Source organism: Anoplolepis gracilipes, chromosome 13 (assembly GCF_047496725.1).
Source record: "Anoplolepis gracilipes chromosome 13, ASM4749672v1, whole genome shotgun sequence".
NCBI classification, from domain to species: domain Eukaryota; kingdom Metazoa; phylum Arthropoda; class Insecta; order Hymenoptera; family Formicidae; genus Anoplolepis; species Anoplolepis gracilipes.
In genome coordinates this window covers 1,060,614-1,068,829 of record NC_132982.1, presented here as the reverse complement: position 1 = coordinate 1,068,829, position 8,216 = coordinate 1,060,614, and the positions used below count along the sequence as shown (strand labels likewise).

The following is an 8,216-nucleotide window of genomic DNA, read 5'->3' as shown; positions in this document are numbered from 1 at the left end:
TAGAATTATTTATTATTATTCATTATTTCATATGTTATTTAATATTGTTTCATTTATTTGACTCGACAATGGGAAAACTTCTATTATAATATAACTGTAAATTACAAAGTTTTCTGCAAATTAAAGAGAAAAAAATCGCAACATAATTGTGATGTTTGTAATTATATATATTGTAATTATTTGTATATATATATATATATATATATAATTACAATACACACACACACACACACAAAATAAATAGCGCACGCTTGTGATGTTCTAGTCTTTTAAATTAATTTAATTATGTAAATAGAGTTTTAATTATTAGAATGTATTGATTCTGTTTTGGAATAGTTCAACAAATAAAATCCGAAGATCCTTAAGGATCTTTTCGCTAATAATAAACATAACAAGCCTTCTATCGGGTTGATATATAAATCAGTTGATAATATTTCTTATAAACTTTCATTTTCTAGCGATTATTTGTAAGAAAAATATATGTTAAATTAATTTTTATATATTTGTAATAATTAAATTTTTGAAAGATGATTTTTTGCATCTGATTATGTTACTGTATTTGTTTTATATTATTAAAGTCATATTTTATTAATCTTTAGACTGCCGCAAAGTCACTTTTGTGGCTCTGATTGTACTAAAATAATAGTATTTAATAAATTCTGAAAATTTCAATACATACATATGTGTATGTAGCGAGTATATAGTGAGTGTATTTGCGTTCCTATATATGTGTACGTGTGTGTGTACGTGTATGCGTGCGTGCGTATGTGTGTCTGTATAGCACTAAAATTTTGTATAGTAATATTTTTGTAGTTATGTACTAAGCATATATTTGACAAAATAATTATATTATTTCTCACATTATAGACGTAGCATACACACATATATATACATCAAATATACTATACACATATACATCAAAATCATAAAATGTAACAAAACAAAAATATAAATAAAACTTACAAAAATTAAAAAAACAATACAATATATACAAAAAATATGATTACTAATTTTTTTTATTTATTTAAAAAAATATATCATTTTTCCGTAAATATACAAAAAATACAAAAAAAATATGATTACTAAATTTTTTCATTTATTTAAAAAAATTGTTTCAAATTTGTTTTGTGTTTTCTTTAATTTAACTAATTAATAATTCTGATCAAATTATAAATATTACGGAAATTAAATGAATATGATAAAAAAAAAATTTTGTTGAATATTATAAAATTTAAATTCTTATATTATATATTTTATTATTTTTCATTTATATGTCATTATACTATATGTTTTATCATTTCTTCTATTTAAATTAATTGTAAGTTATGTTATTTTAGAGATTTTACTAATATATAACAGATATTTTTCAGATTAGAATTATAGATGTCTCTTGCTTTTAAAAAGATATAAATTTATATAAAAATGTATGAGATACATGTCTTTCTAAAGTATAGTTTTAATCAAGAACTGAATATATATATACGTAAAAACACACATACATGTATACTTATGCATATATACAAATATATCAATTTTTGGGTAAAATAATATAATTCTGGATTCAATCGGCATATTAGAAAGACATATTTTATACAATTTTAATATCTTTTTAAAAACAAATAATATACATATATGTATGTATGTATTATTCTAAACAGAAAAATATTTGTAATATATTAGTAAACCTATAAAAAATATGATTTATTTTTATCACAATCATTCTGTAGTCTGTTCTATAATATTTAGAATTTGATCTGGATTATTATGATCTGATAATTGATTAAATTAAAGAAAATATGAAACAAATTTGAAACGCATTAAAAAAATATAAGATTGATTGTTATATAACACATATTACTTTATGATAAATAAAATATTTTTTATAAGTTAAACTATATACATATAATATCATTCGCTGAGCATTTTTAATTAATAGTTTAATAATTATTACACAAATCGCAAAATGGTAGAGGAGTTTGACCTGCTCTATCTGCCCTACAGAAGTGGGGCGGTAAATACCGGACACCCTGTATATATATATATATATATATGTATATATATATATATATAGGATGTATGGAATTAAACATATATGAAGCATATTATGAGATACAGGCGAACAATCCAAATCGAAAAGTCCTGTACCATTTTTTGATTTGAGCTTTCTGTTTATTTTTATAAAATGTTAAATTTAACTAATCAGAGTCTAGCTATAGCGGAAACGCCGACTTGCCGCCCGATCTTCTCCACTTTCCGCTATTTCTCCGCTATAGCTAGACGCTGATTAGTTAAATTTAACATTTTATAAAAACAAACAGAAACCTCAGATCAAAAAATGGTACAGAACTTTTCGATTTGGATTGTTCTTCTATATCTCTGATATGCATCATATATGTTTAATACGATACTCCCTGTACATATACATAGATACATATATATACATATATATGTATATATATTGCACTTTTATTTTAATAATTTAATTATGTTATTTTATTATTTAAACAATTATACTGCTTTAGAAATATCAAATGCATGAGAAAGAGAGAGAAAGAGAGAGAAAGGGGGGGGGGGGAGTTATAATAAATAATTTATTATAGTATTATATAATAATACGACAATAAATGTAAATACTACTTTGTTTATGTATTTATTATTGTATTTCGATTATTGTTAGTGTGTAGAGCATAATTATAATTATAATTATAATTTGAATAATGATAATTAAAGATTATATGCATATTTTTTGCATTAATGATAAGATTGATATTCTAAATATTATGCATTTTAAGAAATGTTTTGCCCTAAATTATGATTATGTTGTAATAACAATGTTTAATATCATATTTTTAATATCATATTATTCATTTTTTTTAACTGTCTGTCATAATATTTTTTTGCAGTAGACCATGCAATAGAACCATCTGAAATTAGAAAAAAGTATGTATTTTAATAAACATTAAAAGTTTATTAAAATACATATTTTTGTTCTAATTTCATATGGTTCTACTGCATGGTCTACTGCAAAGAAATATTATGACAGACAGTTAAAAAAAAATGAACAAAATAAATATGAAAAGAACGAACAAATTGGGACGAAGCAAAAGGAAGGCTAATTTTTTATGCAATCAAAAACTGTATGTTTGGAGAATTAAACTTTCGATCAATCGAATTGACAAAACCGGAATATATATGTATAGATTATGTAAGATATTAATTATAATACTTAATATAATTATGATTAATTATACTATGAACATAGCCACATGTTTGTTATACAGGGTGTCCCAGAACAACCTTCCGTCCGTAAAATGACGTATTCCTGACGCAATTTTAAGACAATTTTTCCTTTATCAAAATTTGATTTGAAGCGTAGTTTTTGAGTTATAAGCAAAAATAATTAACAATCACACGTCGAGTATAGAAGGCAGGCAGGAGCGGCGCGGCGCACCGCGAGCGCGGGCGCAGCTGACCGTCCGACGAGTGATTACCGCCGCATGAGTCGCTAACTATTTTATCTTATTATCTTATAACATAAAATTATGCTTTAAATAAAATTTTGGTAAAGAAGAAAATGTCTTATAATTACGTCAGGAATAAGTGTTCCTTAAAATAACGTTTAATGACCAAAAGTTGTTCCGGATCGCCGACCGTCGGATGATGCAATCAGCTGATTGCTACACGCGATGTGTGTATGTCTGAATGTGTGCGTAAAAGAAAGGGACAGAGTGAGTGAGAGGAAGAGAGAAATAACCGTCTCTGCGACGGCGACGCTCATTCGATTGTCATCGACATTGTCGTCGACGACTTCAGACCGATCGATATATTGATTTTCCGGCTCAGCTGAGAAACACATCGCGTGTAGCAATCAGCTGATCGCAGCGTCCGACGTTATTTTAAGGAACACTTATTCCTCACGTAATTATAAGACATTTTCTTCTTTACCAAAATTTTATTTAAAGCATAATTTTATGTTATAAGATAATAAGATAAAATAGTTAGTGACTCATGCGGCAGTAATCACTCGTCGGACGGTCAGCTGCGCCCGCGCTCGCAGTGCGCCGCGCCGCTCCTGTCTGCCTTCTATACTCGACGTGTGATTTGCTAACTATTTTTGCTTATAACTCAAAAACTACGCTTCAAATCAAATTTTGATAAAGGAAAAATTGTCTTAAAATTGCGTCAGGAATACGTCATTTTACGGACGGAAGGTTCTGGGACACTGTATATTAAAAATATTCTCTATTTAATTAATTTTTGTATTCTAATTTCTGGCATAGATCTTAAAAAATTAAATGTGGCCGAGATATAATCTTGTATATAATATATTATACTGTGACCAGACGTCTTGGCCTACATCATGTTCCAATAGAGCTATATCGAAATTACTTCGGCATGTGTATATTTTGGAAACCGAGATAGTAAGTATAATATTAATTTTGGAATTATTAGAATCTTTTGGTATTTTTAATTTATCATTATATAATATAATATATATAAATATATAAATATACACATTTATGTATAACCTTTTATTGTTTACAGCACTACAAATAGTTCAAAATATAGAAAATGTTATATAGATACTAAGGGCGTAAAGGAAAATCAGAGTTTTACAATGGAATAATACTTGTCAATTGTGGAATGCAGCAACTTCCATTGTTTTTCCGAAAAATATTTATGTAAGTGTATTATAAATATGGATATAAAAATTTTGGTAATTAATTTTGGAAATTAATTCTATAATTATTTTTAATGTTACAGTACCATTATTCAAATACATTAAAAACAAAATAATAATAATTATTATTTTATTAATCCTTGCCTTTCAGTTCTAGATGGCTTCCAGCTTTTTATATTTGTTCAGATTATGTCCATGTTGTGTGTGATCGTATAACAAATGACATAAATTATATTAAAAATAAAACAAATAATAAGATAAACTGTAAATATAAAATATACATCGTATATACTACTATCAAAATTACAATTAAATTTAAAATTCAAAACTAAAGTTGAAGTCCAATTTGAAAATTAAAATCAAAATTGAAAATTGCAAATTTAAATATAAACAAAAACAAAATTAAAATCAAAATTAAACTCAAAATTAAAATTGAATTTAAAATTAAAATTAACATTAAACTTAAAATTAGAATTCAAATTATCAGGAGCAAAATTAATCTCAAAATAATGATAATTAGTAAAATGAATATTATTAAATAATTATTTTAAAAACAATAAGTACTCAATAATATTAATAGGCATATCTTACAATTAGTCAGAGCAGAGAATTTACGAATTTAATTGTTATTTGTATAATATAAATAATAGGTTGTAAAATAACGCCAATTAATGCAAATAAATTAAAAATTTATACTTACTAGGCAAGATGTATTCCGTTATATTGTCAGAAATCATAGAGCATGGTGGTTCTGGTAGAAGATTAATGTGTCAGCTATTTCTTTTATGATATACATATAATAGTAGCAATAAAGTAAGGAGAAAGATAAATAATATAATAGCAATAATATAATAATAAATATCGTTGCTTGATGTGACAAACTGTTTAATTAAACTTAATCTTTTTTAGAATTCTATTCCTTTGATTTTCAGATTATACGACACAAAGTGTTAAAAAATTAATTTTCTATAAAACTGGCGCACTATCATTCGCGTCTGACTTTTAATAGTCCCCAAACGTTCGAGTTTATAATTTTTTTACACACAAGAGAGAATTCTTTTCTCTCTTTTAATATTATATATTATATCTATAATATTATTATATCTATAACTTCTTAATTCAAATTTTTTTTTTCAATTTGATTAATTTAAAATAAATTAAGAAACACATATATTATTATATTAAACTTGTTATAGTTTAAAACCTTTTAAGATAGTTAAGACTTAATTAAATACCCTTATTTTCAACTGTTAGTTACTTGAAAAATTGAACATTTTCGCAATTGAAAAAGATTTTAAGTTAACCGATTAAAAATGAGTCATTAAATGCAATACAATCACGACGTAGCATCAGATAAAGCAATCCTAATTATAGAATAAATGTTACTACAGAATGTTGTAATTTTTAATATTCTAACCTTATATTTAATATAATATTAATTCAATATGTGTATATTTTTTATAATTTGTATTTTTATGTACATAAATTAATATATTTTTATAAATTTCATATTATGCATGTGTATGTAAATAATATTGGTAAATATTTAGAATCTTTTAAATAAACAACGAGCGACGGCTAAAACCTTTTGGATGTTACACAGGGTCATGACCTTGACAACATATGTCAAGATCAACGCGATCGGAGCTGGCTCCGTTATTCTAAATATTTACCATAATATTTAATATTCTATACACAGTATTAACTGATATAATAATAAAACAAAAAAAACTTGCAATAAGATGTACCTACATACATATAAAATTATTATTACATAATCGATTTTATAAGTCATAACAGGAAACATAAATTTCGCATTTAAAGACAGATATAGAGAATTAAAAAAATTCTATAATTTAATTTAACTATTTACATTTAAAACTATGATATCTGTCATGCGCGCGAAATATTTTATAAATCATACACCAAATTCAGAACAATTAAAACCTATCAAAAAATGTAAACACTTAAGCTTAGCATTTGTATTCACTTGTGCTTGTTTGATACAAATATAAGGTAAGCGTAAGTAATATTTGGTGGTAAATCAATGTAATAAGAAGCAAGTGACAACAAAACTCATCTTGCGAAGAAAAATTCTTAAAAGTAAGAAAATTAAATATTTAATATTTTTATTTTATATTATTTTATATTTTATTCTATGTATGTATATTTATAATTTTTATTTAATTGTGCTTAACTCTTATCGGACGTAGAGATATACCTGTATAACGTATACAAATTCCTATGAATAAAATTCGAATTTTAAAACGTTTTTCTCATCCCTGTAAAATTGCGATTTCGAGTTTACGCTGATCTGATAAAATTCTTGATAAATAGTTTATTGTACATCATGTTTTAATGTCTCGATTCGGACACGACAAGTTTTTATTTGTCATTTTAGTTTTAATTTTCGTTTTCGTTTTTGTTTTCATTATAAATACATATGATAACATTATTCTAAAAAATATAAATGTAATTCTATGATAAACTCTATGTCAGATAATAATCTTCTAAAACTTGGTAATATGTAAAATATTAAAGGTATTATATATCTAAAATATTAAAGTATAAATATAAAATATACAAATTTAATTAAAGTATTTTATATTAATTCAATATTATCTTTTATGGGTATATTATATAAAGAAAAAAGAATTAAAGGTATTAATTTCTATTTTTATTTTTATAATTTGTATCTCTGATTAATTACAAGTGAATTAATTGAAATATATAGCGTAAAAAGTGTTGATTTTTATGTATATTAATTTTATATGTAAAATATAAAGTTAGTGCACATTTTCCTCTATTAAACGTCAAAAGATTTGGATTAATAAATTTAGCGTATTGAACTTAATAAATTTAGCGTATTCAAATTTGAAAATTATATGCAAATATTAAAAAAATATATTAGAAAAATGGAAATAAGACCTTTACAACAAGTTGTGAGAAGGTGCATTGAAAAAAAAAACTTGGGTTTATCATTACATTTATCATTTTATTACATTCTGTTCTGGCACATCCAAATTTAACATCGTTACATCATGATGGTCCACTTGTGTCCAATTACAACAATCCACAATACAAAATTGTAAAGTACAACGGAATAACATTAAAGGGTGGGACACTTGCAGATAGTTGTTGAGGCTTAAATTTTAATGCTATTGTAGTTATAAAAAATATAGCACATTGCACAAAGCGAAATATACCTGTCATTATAGACCATGAATTTTTGGAAAAAAGAAGACTTATTTAATATTCCTTGTCCATCTTCATTGCTTGGAATTTATATTGTATACTTGTACTCAGATATAAAATCGTGGTCATTAAAAAATGTTATTAAAAATATGTACAATGCCATACGGAGACAAATATGTAGTCTTCTTGTTGATACATAGTAATATGTATTTATATGTAATTATATGTATTTATATGTTCATTCAAATAAACAGAATGACTGACACGACCAAGTTTTACGCTATAGTTGAATTTGACGATGGACTTCGGATAATTTCAAATAATTAGTTAAGCAAAGATT

At 24.7% G+C, this 8,216-nt stretch overlaps 1 long non-coding RNA gene across 1 annotated transcript; it reads left to right on the top strand.

The window, feature by feature from the left end:
* The first annotated feature begins 3,771 nt into the window (after positions 1-3,771).
* Positions 3,772-4,595, top strand: LOC140672613 (uncharacterized). The gene is made up of 3 exons (XR_012047926.1): positions 3,772-3,918; positions 4,281-4,421; positions 4,546-4,595. It is a non-coding gene; the product is annotated as an uncharacterized lncRNA (long non-coding RNA).
* The last annotated feature ends 3,621 nt before the right edge of the window (positions 4,596-8,216 follow it).